The sequence below is a fragment of the Rhinopithecus bieti genome, unplaced genomic scaffold (assembly GCF_001698545.2).
Source record: "Rhinopithecus bieti isolate Rb0 unplaced genomic scaffold, ASM169854v2 scaffold_11964, whole genome shotgun sequence".
NCBI lineage: Eukaryota > Metazoa > Chordata > Mammalia > Primates > Cercopithecidae > Rhinopithecus > Rhinopithecus bieti.
In genome coordinates, this window is record NW_016807677.1 from 8685396 (window position 1) to 8701466 (window position 16071).

Consider the following 16071-nt stretch of genomic DNA (forward strand, 5'->3'; position numbering starts at 1 on the left):
GAGGGAGGCGGGGGGCGCCGGGCAGCCCCGCCTTTTCCCCGAGGAGGCGCCGAGCGGCCATATTGCGGAGCTGTCTGCGGTGGCGGCGGCGCCTCTCGTCTCCCGCGGCCCAGCGCTCGCACCACCGCCTCTCCCTCCCTGCCGCAGCCGCGCCGCCGCGCAGCGCCCCAGCCACACGCCGGCGGGCAGAAGCCGCCCGCTCTCCGGGTAAGCCGCGGCGCCCTCCCTTCCCCCACTCCCCGCTCCCGGTTCCTCCGGAGACGCTGAGGTGGCGGCGAGAAGTTGCGTGGCCCGCGCTGCCCGGCCGTGGCGCCGCCACCAGGGCCTGGCGCGCCTCCTCTCGCGCCCCTCTGGTGGAGGCGCCACCGTGGTAATGGCCCGGTCGGCCAGGCTCCTACCCGGGCTGGCGGGGGCCGCGAGGCCCTGCCCGAGTCGTGGCTGAGCCGCGGCCCGAACGTGCCTGCCGGGCCAAAGTCGACCCTTGCCGCCGCGCGATTCTTCTCGCCTCCGGGCGCGGGGTCTGCCTTCAGCGCCGGCCTCGGACCCCCGCGCCCTGGAGACGGTGGGCTACCGCTGCCTGGACTGGGCCCCGGGCCCGGGCTGGCGTCGTCCCAAGGGTTGTTTGAAAATCCAGATACTCAGCGTAGGTAGAATTCGATTTTACATTTATTAGAACTTGTCCCCCGGCCTCCGGTTTGAAAGGAGGGGTGTTGAATTACTAGACAGCGTGCGTTCCGCCCCAGTGGCAAAGGGGATGTTGCATGACAGGGTTTGGGGCGCCAGCCGCTCCCACCGCCAGCACCCGCCAGGCCAGAGCCGCGGTTCCAGTCCACAGCTCTCCCTGCTGCTGTTGCAGCTCTCGGAGCCCCGTAACTTTCTCAGGCCCTTGAGGCCGGTCAGTTTTAGCGTCTCAGACCCCACCAGATAAGTTCAGTTCATGATAGCCCTCTTTTCCTTTAAAGGATTCTAAGCTCAATTCCCGGACTAAGTTTGAAAGGGGGCAGTGCAATTTTTTTTTTTTCCAATTTAAACAGACTACATCGCTTCCTAAACTGATGTCATGTTTCTTCAAACATTCCCAATATTTGTTTTTTTTTTTTTCTTAAGGAGTAATTATTAGGTTGGAAGTGTGTTAAAAATCAACTTCATAAAAATATATTTTAAAATCCAGTTGAGATTTTGGTGGAAGACACGTTGGTGAGGAGCTCGATGGCAGTCTTGTGGCACTAACACTGGCAGGATGTAAATATAAAAGCCTAAGATGATAAGGGTTTATTTGATAAACGAGTACTTTGACATAGACATTGCAATCTATTGTTTACGGAGCATACTTCTGTTTTTTTTTTGGAACACTAAATACTCTTTTATATGACTGATGGAGCTAAGAAGGAACAATTACCCCGTTCATGTTGCTGGATAAATAATGGCTTGATCCATTTGCCAAACAGCATCACTGGATATGAGAAAGGAGACTAATATTCAGGATTGCAGTTTTTTATTTTCAGAATTCCTTTGCTTTCCCCAGTGTACTTTATCTTCCAGAGACTAATAATACTTACTTCAAATACAGCAACATGTAAAACATTCCTTTTGAAGTTAATCGTATACTGTAAAGAGGATTGCAGTGACTTCATTTCTTTGCTTAATCGCTTTTTTGTATATGATGGAATTTAATAAACAGTTGGTATATTAATAAGGAATGAATAGACATTGGCATTCTTTACAGCTTTATTTAAATGAGACAGAATTTGATTATGGCACTGAAAAAATGTTGAGTTCTTGACCTTAGGAAACACATAAAATGTTTTGTTCACTCCTGTATCCACACACATGGAAGAGTATGTAGGAGAGGCTCAGGAGTAGTTGTACAATAGATGTAATTAATTTGGGTGTAGGGAAAATACGTTGAGTCTGTCCTTTTTTTTTTTTTCTGGAAATTGTGATTAATTAACTGAAACGCAATTTAATTACTTTTCTTTCGATGCTAAGAAATGACAGACTTTGCTGTTCTTTCCCTCCCTTGCTGAGTCTCATTGGTCTCCGGGATGGGGAACGCGTTGTTTTTTGTTTATTGGTTTACTATTCCCAAGAGAAGAATTGGATTTTTTTTGTTGTTTGGAGTCAATACATTTTTACTCCAGGAATTCCGTGTTGTGATTTCTTCCACTGTCCATCAAGTTCACTTTAGATCCTCTAAAGAGCTGGAGTCAAAAGATTTATCTTCAAGTTAGTCCTTTTTAATGAAACTGATGCTTATTTTAATCCAGTTGTCCTGTCAGCCCATCTCACTCTGTCGCCCAGGGTGGTATGCAGTGGCGTGATCTCGGCTCACTGCACCTCTCCCTCCCAGGTTCAAGTGATTCTCTCATGCCTCAGCCTCCTGAGTAGCTGGGAGTACAGGCGTGCACCACCATGCCCAGCTAATTTTTGCATTTTTAGTAGAGACGGAGTTTTGCCATGTTGGCCAGGCTGATCTGGAACTCCTGGACCTCAGGTATTCTGCCTGCCTCGGCCTCCCAAAGTGCTGGGATCACAGGCATGAGCCACTGTGCCGGCCAGAATTGGATTTTATTGTTCATTTTTTATCTTTGGCAGGCTGTTGAAGTGAAAGTCTTCATATGTTTTTATTTTGCTTTCAGTTCTCAATCTTTTAACCTACTCTGTGTGATCTGATATAGTAGAGTCTGAAATGGTGAATGATGGTGAGAATCTTGTTTTTTCATCCATTTTTAATTTAATGCATTTTAATTTATGCTATTAATGTTTAAAAACAGGGTCAAATTTTAACCAATATTTCCTGTAGACCAAAGTCTAAAAAAATATGTTTTATTGAGGTTGTGAAGACTGAGCCATGCTGGTGGAGTTTATCTGTAAGGTGTAGCTAAATATAATTTCATGTTACTTCTGTGAATCTGGGAAGTCAACCAAGTCACTCTTGGGTGTCAGGGACCTTCCTGCAGACCACGAGCTGGCAGGTGGTACTTAACTGATACTGTCCCTGGGGTACAAGATTCAGTGGAGCTGGATTGGGTTGCTATGGACTCCACCCTTATTGTAAGTCTCATGGCATTACTGATCCAGTTAAGGCTGTTCTGGTAACTTCCTTGATTGCTGCAGCCAGGGTGTGCACACCTCTTTGGTGGTAGAGGTGTCCAATCTGGCCCCAGAGAGTTCCTGAATTTCTAGCCTATTTTAGAGAAATCCTGCTTTTCCTACTTTAAGTTTCTGGTATATATCTTAATATTTATATTGAATGTATAGTTTAAGCCATTTTTAAAAAAACTATAAAAGTCATATATTTTATGGCAAAGTTTAAAAACCCAGAAAAATGTAAAGGAAAAGGTCAAAGTTCTCCTTATTCCCTAGAACACCCCAGCCCCTTTCCTAGTCCTGTTTTCCATAGGTAGCTGCTGTTGGCAATTCCTTGTTTACGGAAAATGCCAGTAGGTATGCAGGGATAAACATATACTTTATATCCCTTATTTGTGATTTTAAAGTCTTATTAAAATAGGGTTACATTGTAACAGACATTGAAAGGGTGCTTATTAACTTGTGTTAAACATTGAGTAAATCATATTTCTCATGTTTTCATCATTTGAATAAAAGCACACAATAGAATTCCCTATGCTAATTCCCAAGCGTGTATATGTGCAGATTTGTGTACAGATTTTCTTGATTAATGATTGAAGATGAAGTTTACTATTTGTTTTTTTTCTAGCATATGGCATATAGTTGACAATGAGAAATGGTGTCTTTTAAAAACAGAAGGTTTATGATTTGGTGTGGGAAATATCCACATCTTGCTCTTAACGAAAAAAGTTTGCCAACTCCTTAGAAAAAACATCCTGTTGAAAGGATATTTTAGGGCCGGGCTCGGTGGCTCAAGCCTGTAATCCCAGCACTTTGGGAGGCCGGGACAGGCGGATCACGAGGTCAGGAGATCGAGACCATCCTGGCTAACACGGTGAAATCCGTCTCTACTAAAAAAATACAAAAAACCTAGCCGGGCGAGGTGGCGGGCGCCTATAGTCCCAGCTACTCCGGAGGCTGAGGCAGGAGAATGGCGTCAACCCAGGAGGCGGAGCTTGCAGTGAGCTGAGATCTGGCCACTGCACTCCAGCCTGGGCAACAGAGCGAGACTCCGTCTCAAAAAAAAGGAAAGGATATTTTAGATACAGTATTGAAGAAACAGGTACTGCATTGTTTATTTTCTCTAAGATTATGGAATTTATAAAGCTATGAACTTCAGTATTAGTAACTGAGATAATGGACTGTTTTCTTCTGAGTTGTAGATAATCTCTATGGCTTTCAGGACGTTAAATGCTTTTTTAAAAATTTATTTGTGAAAAGTTTAAGTCAACTAGGACTGATTGCAGGTAAATTTGTCAAGTGAGCACTCTTGTTTTGAGCCCTTAGGTCATTTTAGATGCTTTGGCATCAAATAAGAGAAAATTCTCCAATTGGTTTAAACAATGAGGAAATTTAATGTCATTTTTTTCTTAATTTTTTTTTTAAAAACAGGGTCTTCCTCCATTACCCAAGCTGGAGTGCAGTGGTGCTATTACAGCTCTCTGCAGCCTTGACCTCCTGGGCTCAAGTGATCCTTTAAGTTCCTCCCACCTCAGCCTCCCTAGAGGCTGCCACCACTGGTGTGTGCCACCCTGCCCAGCTTTTTTTTTTTTTTTCCAAGACAGGGTCTCCCTCTGTTGCCCAGGCTGGAATGCAGTGGCGTGATCTCAGCTCACTGCAGCCTCCGCCTCCAGGGTTCAAGTGATTCTTCTGCCTCAGCTTCCATAGTAGGTGGGATTTAAGGCACATGCCACCAGGCCCAGCTAATTTTTCTATTTTCAGTAGAGACAGAGTTTTACCATGTTGGCCAGGCTGGTCTCAAACTCCTGACCTCAAGTGATCTGCCCGCCTTGGCCCTCCCAAAGTGCTGGGATTACAGGTGTGAACCACCGTGCCCAGACAACTAATTTTTTAAAAAACCTTTTCGTAGAGATGGGGTATCCCTATGTTGCCCAAGCTGGTCTGTAATTCCTGGGCTCAAATGATCATCCTGCCTGGGACTTCCTGCCTTGGACTTTTGACCTCCCAAAGTGCTGGGATTATAGGTGTGAGCCACCATGCTTGGCCAGAATTTAATGTCTTACATGCTAGAAGTCCAGAGGCTCAAGAATGGTTAAATAATGACATCAAGAACTCCTTCTCTTTCCAACTCTCTTCCCTGTGATTTTCCCCATTAACTTCATATTAAGACTGCCCTTCCCCGTATCAGTTTGGCTTCTGCAAAGGAACCAGGAGCAGTGATGTGGACCTGTAGTCCCAGCTACTCAGAATGCTGAGGTTGGGGGATCACTTGAGCCTGGGAGGTCAAGCCCACAGTGAACCCCTTGTCCCAGTTTGGCTGCTGCATCCCATCCAGACAGATCAATATCCAAAGGAATAAGAGGAACTGTTTCTAGAGACCCCCAAGCAGATGTCTTCTGAGTCTCATTGGCCAGGATTGGGGCACATTCCATACCTAACCAGTCAACTGGCAAGGGTAATGGAATTGCTCTTTCTTCCAACTCTGTTCCCAATAGATTCTTTACTTCTTTTTTCTTTTTCCTTCCTCCCTCCGTTCCTCCCTCTTTCCCTGTCTCCCTCCTTCTCTCCCTCACTGTCACCTCTCTGCTGCTAGAGTGCAGTGTCATGATCATAGCACCATGCCACAAACTCCAGGGCTTTGAACTCTAGGGTTCAGGCAGTCCTCCCACCTCAGCCGCTGGAGTAGCTAAGACTACATGTGCATACCACCATGCTTGACTGATTTTTATTTTTTTTAGAGATACGGTTTCACTGTGTTGCCCAGGCTAGTCTCAAACTTCTGGCCTCAGGTGATCCTCCTGCCTCAGCCTCCTAAAGTGAAAGCAACCGCACCCAGCCCCATTATTTTCATTATTCGTCTATATTACATGTCTTCGGTTCTTTTTTACCCCCATCCAAAGTCATATCCGAAATTGATCCATTACAGATAGTCATATGTAGTGAGCTCATATCTTTCTAGGTACCAACTTCAGTTAAATTATGAAAGGAAAAGTGTTGATTCATGTTAAAATACTTGGCAAGTTGTGGTCCATGGGCTAAACCCAGCCTATTGCCTGTTTTTGTAAATAAAGTTTTATTTGAACACATCATAGCTTACTTGTTTACATATTATCTATGACTGCTTTCCTGCTACAACAGTAGAATGGTTTCCACAGAGACTGTATGGCTTACAAAGTCTATAATGTTTACTTAAATGGCCCTTTGCAGAAAAAGTTTGGTGACCACTGCTTTAAGGTGTCAGTCATACATTCAGACAGTTATTATATGCCACATACTCTTTGCATTTGAGAATGGAAAGATGAGTAAAATACTGAGGCGTTCTCACGCTAATGGGAAGATAGATGTGCCATATTGTATTCATAAAGTGTGTTAAGTGCTTTTTTTTTTTCTTCTTTTTGAGATAGTGTCTCTGTTGCCCAGGCCAGAGTGTAGTGGCTTGATTATAGCTCACTGTGACCTTGACCTTCCAGGCTGAAGTGATCCCTCCACCTCAGCCTCCCAAGTAACTGAAACTATAGGGGCTTGCCACTGCTCCCAGCTTTTTTATTTTTTGTAGACACGGGGTCTCACCATGTTGCCCAGGCTGGTCTTAAACTCCTGGACTCAAGGGATCCTCCCGGCTCAGCCTCCCAAAGTGCTGGGATTACAGGTGTGAGCCACCACACCACGCCTGTTAAGTGTTGTCACAGTAGTGTGTGTAAATGAATTAATACTCATTGCAGCAGCGTTTTAAGTACAGTCTTCTGTGATGTGAGTTCTGGATGTTTCTTGCTTTTTTTTTTCCTTCTTTGTTAAATCTTCGTGTTGTTTTTGTAAATTGATAATCTTTTTTTTTTTTTTTTTTTTTTTTTTTTTTTTTTTTTGAGGTAGAGTCTCGCTGTCTCCCAGGCTGGAGTGCAGTGGCTGGATTTTGGCTCACTGCAAGCTCCACCTCCCGGGTTCACGCCAGTCTCCTGCCTCAGCCTCCCGAGTAGCTGGGACTACAGGCACCTGCCACCATGCCCGGCTAATTTTTTGTATTTTTAGTAGGGACAGGGTTTGCACTGTGTTAGCCAGTATGGTCTCGATCTCCTGACCTCGTGATCCGACCACCTCGGCCTCCCAAAGTGCTGGGATTATAGGTGTGAACCACTGCGCCCGGCCGATAATCTTTTAATAACCAGAGTGGGTGTGTTTACAACAAAATGTCCTGGTGAGTACATGGAATAATGTGGATACATGAATGCAACATTAGGACTCTTATTTTTTTTTTTTGAGACAGAGTCTCACTTTGTCACCCAGGCTGGAGTGCAGTGGCATGATCTCAGCTCATTGCAGCCTCTGCCTCCTGGGTTCATGCGATTCAGCTGCCTCAGCGTCCCAAGTGGTTGGGACTACAGATGCACACCACCATGCAGGTCACCACGCCTGACTAATTTTTATATTTTTAGTGGAAACGGGGTTTTGCCTTGTTGGCCAGGCTGGTCTTGAACTCCTGACCTCAAGTAATCCACCCGCCTTGGCTTCCCAAAGTGCTGAGATTTCTGGTGTGAGCCACCGCACCCAGCTAACATAAGGACTCTGAGTGAAAGGGAGAATGGGAACATAGAAAATCTCAGCTGTGGTTAATTGACTTTAGATCCCTTTGGCTTGGATTAAATTTTCTTAGCCATTGTGAGGACGCCTGATAGTTAAGCTGTTTATAGGTTCTAGACTTAGAAAAACTGTAAAAACTTAGTTTGGTTATTTAGCAAAGTTCGTATATATCACCAGAAAGCTTACTATTTATATCTAATCAACAAGCAGCATGGTAATTACAGTTATCATTAAGTAAGTCAGATTATCTGGCCTTTAATTTGATTGTCAACTTAATTGAAATTATTGAAACAGTTTTGGATAGAGATGGTTAAGGCTTGAATTTGGGAGGCCTGGTTGTAAAGAGTTTTTTTTTTTTTTGAGATAGAGTTTTGCTTTTGTTGTCCAGGCTGGAGTGCAGTGGCACGATCTTGGCTCACCACAGCCTCGGCCCCCCAGATTCAAGTGATTCTCTTGCCTCAGCTTCTCAAGTAGCTGGGATTACAGACATGTGCCACCACGCTTGGCTAATTTTGTATTTTTAGTAGAGATGGGGTTTCTCCATGTTGGTCAGGCTGGTCTTGAACTCCTGACCTCAGGTGATCCGCTTGCCTCGACCTCCCAAAGTGCTGGGATTGCAGGTATGAGCCACCGCGCCTAGCCGTAAAGAGCTTTTTTTCTCCCCATGTTCATGTTGGTTCTCTCTTCTTAGTGATGCTTATTAGCTCGGTCATTTTACAACATAAAAAAAGAGAGGAAACTATTGCCCTTGACTCTAATCAGCAGAAAAATTTAAATGTGTATTATGTGTAAGATTAATTCAACAAAATCAACAGACATTTTGAGGCCCAACTCTGAACCAGGCACTGTATCAGTTTTTCTGAAAAGGGCGTTAATATCTAGAAAATTAGAAGCTTAATTTTTTTATGGTAATAGAACTTCCATATAGCCTCATTGACTGTATTAGAGAATATTGTCTAATTATAAAGACATGTAAGAAACATATTGACTTTGTTCTGTTTTGAAAATAAGCTATAATATCTGATGTTTCAAAGTACATCAAGGGTAGAATTATTTGTGAGAATTATTTTGTGTTTGCTTCTTTCCTGTTATATAAATGACTTTCATGAACCTATCCTTGTTTTCCCATTTCTAAACATTTTTATGTGAATGTTTAATGTTTTCTTAAGAGTGAAATGAGGAAGTTGAACTGGATTTAGCTTTCTTACCTTTTAGTATTTAATAATTGCAAATGATAGGGTATTATTTTATTTTCTGTTCATCTTAGGAACCATACAGATATGATTTTGCTTTTTAAATGTACAAAATTCTTAGAAGAGATCCTAAATTCAGTGTAAAACTTTGGTGTTAATATTGCAGTTCAGCTTTATAAATTTTAGAAATTTGCTATGCATTTTCAGTAACATGTATATTACTCAAATGTTGAATATTTCATTTCCTTGAAAATATCATTAAACCAGAAATCATTTCTACATGAGCAAGACTTAATATCTTACTTAAAACTGCCTCTCAGCCTTACGGGAATTCCACTTACAGAGATGATCATACCAGTTATTAATGTGCACTTAAAACATCTTTAGAGGTAGTCTCTTGACCTGATAACAATAGAGGAGAGAGCTTTAGTAGCCTACTTCTTGAAAAGCCCTAGTAATTGTTTGGTATGAACTTGTCTAGAATGGTAGCTGAGAAAAGTAGAGTAAGATAATCAAAAGAGCCCAAGACTAGGTTTTAAATGAACATCTGTCTTTGTTAAGTAGCCCGCTGACATTGAACAAGTCATTTATCTGAATCTTAATTTCTTTTTTAGAAGAATGAGAGATTGTAACACCTGTCTTGGGCAGGAAGGGGGAGGGCAGTTATTGTGAAGATTAGGAAATATAGGCAGAATGGAGAGTGAACATTCTACAAATGCTCCCTGTATTCACTACCCTTCTTGCTTTTGGCCTTATTTCTTTACTTGCAAAATGGAGCTAAAAATTCTTGTCTTCTTTGCTTCACTTAGGGAAGACATGGCGTTATATAGATAAAAGTGCATTATTATTTGTTATTAAATTTATTAACACTGAGCTAACAGCATAATAATCATAATTCTTTGTGTTTTAAAGGCTTTAAACCTGGGGACCTATGACCTTGAATGGGGAAAAAGTTACATCTTTATTTTTACATTTTCTTCTATTATGAATATAGACGACATTAGCATTAGCAGTACAGTACCAGAGACTGTGTCTATTTTTTAATTTAATTTTTGTTTTTTATAGAGATGGGATCTCACTCTGTTGCCCAGGCTGGAGTGCAGTGGCACCATCACTCCTGAGTTCAAGTGACCCTTTGGAATAGCTGGGACTACACATGCGCATCACACACAGCTAATTTTTTTGTTTTTTGTAGATTGCCCAGACTGGTTTTGAACTCCCGGCCCCAAGCCGTCTTCCTGCCTTGGTCTCCCAAGGTGTTGAGATTACAGGCATGAGCCACCACACCCAGCCCAGAGACTGTTTCTAATAGAAACAGTAGATACTTTTGTAATACGTTAAAGCTGTCTCAAAATAAGTTACTGTTACTTAAAGTATTAAAAAAAGAAGTATATATATTAGTGTGTTTTTTATGTTTTGATAATTATATTCCAGTGTAATTGGTTTCTTTTGTAATTTTCTGTATTTTGTGCATGTATTTTATGCATTTAAAAATACTTTTCTTGGAAAGAGTTCATAGGCTTCACCAGTAGGGCCCATGCAGGAAAAATAAAATGATTAAGAACTTCTTTAATAGATTCCATTATTGTGTTGATTGGACTGCCAGAGTTGCCTTATTCAGTTTATACTGTTCTTTGTTGTGCTGCTTTCTCCCAGTAAATTGGCAGAGGAGTTCTCTTGGAATGTTTTGATCTCTGGAGAGATAACAATTATGTCATTTCTAAGTCTAAAAAGGCAGAAAAAAATTAAAATAGTTAAAATTAGGCTTAGGAAAAAGAGTATCTCAAAAGTAAAATCAGGCAATCTGCTATGAATTATTGATGCTTCAGTGCAGGCACTGCATGGACTAGACTTTATAACACCTGTTTTACCACCTGACAGGTGGGAGTCTTGTGCCACTGACTTAACAGAGCTCAATGTGTTAAGCGTGAGGCTATTTTTCCATTGTGTTAGGTAGAAAGGAGACTGAGAGTTACCCTCAGAGTTAAAAGACAAAGGAGAGAATGTTTATTGTTGCTATTTTGTCTCTAATGTGTGGCAGTGTGTTTGAGTACTTATTCATATGAGTGGTTTTCTCGAAATGGGAGACGTTTGCTGACTGGCAGCACCTCTCACAACTTGCTGGGTTTGTTGCTGCCATGACTGCACTTTTGTTGCTTTTGGAGGAGTAGGTATGGAAAAGAGGCAGGGCAAAACCACTTTAAGACATTTAAGAGTGGGAGAAAATTAAGAATTTAATTTAATTGGTTTAATTAAGTTTAAACCAATAAACTTGCAGATTAAAATTAAGAGAATTAAGAGTGGGGAGGAGGGAGTAAATTTTATTTTATGAGGGAAGAGTGGAAGTATACAAATATTTGATATATAAATATGTCTTTGATATATAATGGTTTAGGCAACTTAGTTTTATTGTTATTTTATGCTTTTTTTTAATAGAGGAAAGGAAAGATTTGAAAGACCAGGTTTTGTTTCAAGTTAGAGATGGAACCCCAGGATATGCATCTAGGTTTCTTTGTTTTACATGTAACATTTTATGAAATTATCTATTCTGCTACTAATAGATAGATGCCAGTTTCAATTAAAAGCATACTAATATATTCATAGACTAGAAATGTCTTTTTTTTTTTAGAGATAAAGTCTCACTCTGTCGCCCGGGCTGGAGTGTAGCGGTGTGATCTCAGCTCATTGCAGCCTCTGCCTCCTGGATTCAAGCGATTCTCCTGCCTCAGCCTCCTGAGTAGCAGGGACTGCAGGCATGCGCCATCATGTTCAGACAATTTTTTATTTTTACTAGAAACAGGGTTTCACCATGTTGCCCAGGCTGGTCTCGAACTCCTGACCTCAAGTGATCCACCTGCTTCAGCCTCCCAAAGTGCTGGGATTACAGGCATGAGCCACCATGCCTAGTCAGAAATGTCTCATTGAGGTTAAACAATACTCTCTTTTTCTTTTGAGATGAAGTCTCACACTGTCACCCGGGCTGGATTGCAGTGGCACGATCTTGGTTCACTGCAGCCCCCGCCTCTCAGGTTCACGCGATTCTCCTACCTCAGCCTCTTGAGTAGCTGAAATTATAGGCACACACCACACCCAGCTGATTTTTTGTACTTTTAGTAGAGACGGGGTTTCACTGTGTTGGCCAGACTGGTCTCGAACTCCTGACCTCGTGATCTGCCTGCCTCAGCCCCCCAAAGTGCTGGGATTACAGGCTTGAGCCACCGCGCCCAGCAACAATATTCTCTTGATATAAATATTTTCCATTAATAACTAAATTGTTATAAAAACTTAGGTTTTAATACCATTTGTACATAGCTTTGTCCTGAAAATTTAAGGTAGAGTTTTACATCTGTGTGTTATATAAGCTAATAAAAAATATGTATAAGCAATTTCATGAAATACGTTTTGAAATTCTTATCTCTGATTTTAAAATTAGAAACTTAACAAAACTCTGTTAAGTACTAAGTGTCTGTGTATCCAGACAACCATTTTTAATAATACCTGTGTTGTTCTGTGTTGATGGATGGGTAAGTTACATATTCTGCCTTTCCACTTTTCCTTACCTAAATGTTCACACAGTTTATTTTAATAATACCAAAAAACAAATAAAAAATCTCCCACAACCCTGGAGTAGTCCATAATGTTATCAGATAGCGTCAACATTACTTTGGTTATTGTAATCATTGGCTATTGTAAAGAATGCTGCTGTGAATATCTTGATACAGATTACTTTCTTTTACATTTAGTTTGGGGGAAGAAATATCTTCTAGGAGATTTATTACAAAAGCAGAATTTCATATTGAAAAAAGCTGTATAGCTTTCGTTATGTATTCTCTACTTTATAGAAATGTGGAGCCAACATATGGTGATACTTACAATACTTATCTACTTGTTTGCCAACGTTGTTTGTCAACCTTGCCATGAATAATTAATATTTATTTTGCTGGTTTAATGAGTATATCATTGGTAAAACACTTGTAGTTTTACTCAGTAGAACATTTGTGTGTTTTTTTAACGTAAGATTTGTTGGCGAAGTTTCTTATTGAACTGTTTACGGAGTGGAATCTGAGCAATATCTTTATATGTTTAACCATTTGATTACTTTGCATAACAGCTTTAGTTGCAAATTTTCTGCTGGTTTTATTTTGGTATTTGTTTTACCTATGTAGAGATTTAAAATAAAATATATTTATCTGTTTTTATTATAACCTATGTATCTTTCTTAGTCATATTGTGTTATTCTTCCAAAACTAGAATTTTTTTCAAGTATCTCTCTTTTTCTTTTTTTTAATTATTTTTTAAAAAACATAGGGGGTCTTGCTATGTTTTCTAGGCTGGTCTTGAACTCCTGGGCTCAAGCAGCCCGCCTGTCTCAGGCTCTCAAAGTGCTGGGTTTGCAGGTATAAGCCACTGCTCCTGCTTTCTTTTGAGAAAATATTAACTTACTTACATTTTATTAAATGACATTGTGAAGTTATGGGTCCAACTTTAGTTTACTTATTTAGAATAATTCTGTTTTTTCATTGTAAGAAATTAGTTTTTTAGGCTGGGCGCGGTGGCTCATATCTGTGAGCATTTTGGGAGGCTGAGGCAGGCGGATTACCTGTTGTCAAGAGTTCAAGACCAGCCTGGGCAACATAGTGAAACCCCGTCTCTACTAAAAACACAAAAATTAGCCAGATGTAGTGGTGCACGCCTGTAATCCCAGCTACTTGGGAGACTGAGGCAGGAGAATCACTTGAACCTGGGAGGTGGAGGTTGCAGTGAGCCAAGATCGCGCCACTGCACTCCAGCCTGGGTGACAGAATGAGACTCCATCTCCAAAAAAAAGAAATTAGTTTATTACAAAACCTCTACATTTTCATTTTACAAGTTTACAGGTTTCATTTTAATTCTTCGAGCCTGTTAATATTTTAGAATATAAACATTCTGGTCTTTTCATTCATTCCTTTTTTTAAAAAAAGTGATGGTATTCTATGGATTTTTTTTTAATGTTTTATTTTTTAGATTTTAGACAGAGTCCTGCTCTGTTGCCCAGGCTGGATTGTAGTGGCATGATCATAACTCACTGCAGCCTCAAACTTCTGGGCTCAAGCGATCTTCCTACCTTAGCCTCTTGAGTAGCTAGGACTACATGTGCACTCCATTATGCCTGGTTTATTTTTATTTTTTGTATAGACACTGTCTCTCTGTGTTGCCCAGGCTGGTCTTGAACTCTTGCCCTCAAGTGATCCTCCTGCCTTGACCTCCCAAAGTGCTGGAATTATAGGTGTCAGCCACCATGCCTGGCTACTATGGATGATTTTATTACCTACCTTTATACTTGGTGGTTTGTGAATATCTTCCTATGTCATTTAGTATTTTTCTATAACATTTTAATGGGCTGCATTGTGATCTTGTGGATCCTAAGATATACCATGATTGACTTAGCTAAACTCCCAGTTTTAGATATACTTTTATAAATTGTACTATAATTAGTCTTTGTAGTTGTAGCATTATACATATTTGTTAATATTTTCTTCAAGTATATTTCTACAAATGAAATTAGTTAGCAGTCTTTTCATATCAAAAAAGAGGAAGACAGGCTGAAATATTGTAGAACTCTGGATGCTAGGTGGCAAGAGACTTGTAGTTTGGCCATTTATTGCTCATATAACTTAGGACAAACCATTTTAGCTTGGGATAAAACTTTTAGTGATCGTATTACTGATTGAAACAAATGCTTATGTAATCTAAACTACTATGATTCAAAAAATGGCCAAAGTTTTGATGCAGACACACATCTTATATATGTGTGAAGAATTTGAATAAAATTGTTCTATGAAATGTGAGATGAAGCAATTTTGCTGAACCAATAGGTTATAGCTCATTTTTTGTTTGTTTTTTGAGACGGGTTCTTGCTCTCTCACCCAGGCTGGAGTGCATTGGCGATCTCAGCTCACTTCAGCCTGCACTTTCCAGGCTCAAACAATCCTTCCATCACCATGCCTGGCTAGTTTTTTGTTGTTGTTGTTTGTTTGTTTGTTTTTTGGTAGAGATGGGTTTTGCCCTGTTGCCTAGGCTCCTCTCAGACTCCTGGGCTCAAGTGATCCTCCCACTTCTCAAATTGCTAGAATTACACACGTGAGCTATTGCGCCTGGCCTGGAGGCTATTTTAATCAAGACCTGAGATGATAAGACCTGAACTAAGGCAGTAATAGTAGTTGGGATGAAAAAAGGGTATAGAATTTAAAAACTGGACTGAAATACATTTAGGTTCATGAAGGTAGGTGAGTGTAGATGGGAATAAGCTAGGAAATGATAAGAATTAAGAAATGAGGGATTTATACCTCCAACAGAATTTCATTGCCTAGTGGTTCATGCCTGTAATCCCAGCACTTTGGGAGGACCAGGCCAGCGGATCACTTGAGCTCAGTTTGAGACCAGCCTGGCCAACATGATGACACCCTTTCTCTACTAAAAATACAGATATTAGCTGGGTGTGGTGGTGGATGTCTGTAATCCCAGCTCGCTTGAACCCCGGAGGCGGAGGTTGCACTGAGCTAAGATTGCGCCACTGCGACCTCTGCACTCCAGCCTGGGTGACAGAGCGAGACTCCATCTCAAAAAAAAAGAAAAAAATCTCAGGAGGAAGTTTCCTCTGAAGAGGTTTATTGGTAATCAGTTACTTGTGATTGAGTAGAATTTGGGAAATGGCCTTACCCAAATTTCATTTTTATTACAACTTATAGAGAATTTCTCTTTTATAGTTATGGCATCTTTTCTTTTCTTTTTTTTTTTTGGAAACACAGTCTTGCTCTGTCGCCCAGGCTGTAGTGCAGTGGGACAATCTCGGCTCACTGCGGCCTCCACCTTCCAGGTTCAAGTGATTCTCCTGCCTCAGCCTCCTGAGTAGCTGGGATTATAGGCACCTGCCACCATGCCCAGCTAATTTTTGTATTTCTGGTATAGATGGGGTTTCACCATGTTGGCCGGGCTGGTCTCAAACTCCTGACCTCATATGATCCTCCCACCTTGGCCTCCCAAAGTGCTGGGATTACAGGCATGAGCCACCATGCCCAGCCTTAGTTATGGCATCTTAAACAGCAATCAGTAACTTTTTTTGTTTATTTGTTTGTTTTTAAGACAGGACCTTGCTCTGTTGCCCAGGCCAGAGTGCAGTGGTATGATCACTGCTCGCTGCAGCTTCAGCCACCTGGGCTTAAGCAGTCCTCTC

The 16071-nt window shown here is 41.2% G+C and overlaps 1 protein-coding gene across 3 annotated transcripts in view; it reads left to right on the plus strand.

Moving 5' to 3' along the window:
* Nucleotides 1-7: 7 nt before the first annotated feature.
* RDX (radixin) overlaps nucleotides 8-16071 on the plus strand; it is a 94388-nt gene continuing 78324 nt past the window's right edge. For 2 of the 3 annotated variants that reach the window (XM_017883249.1, XM_017883247.1), the window contains exon 1: nucleotides 8-207. The gene's annotated coding sequence lies outside the window, so the exon portion shown is untranslated. Of the gene's footprint in view, nucleotides 208-497; nucleotides 644-16071 lie in introns of those variants that run through there. The other variant, XM_017883248.1, reaches the window with a different exon arrangement.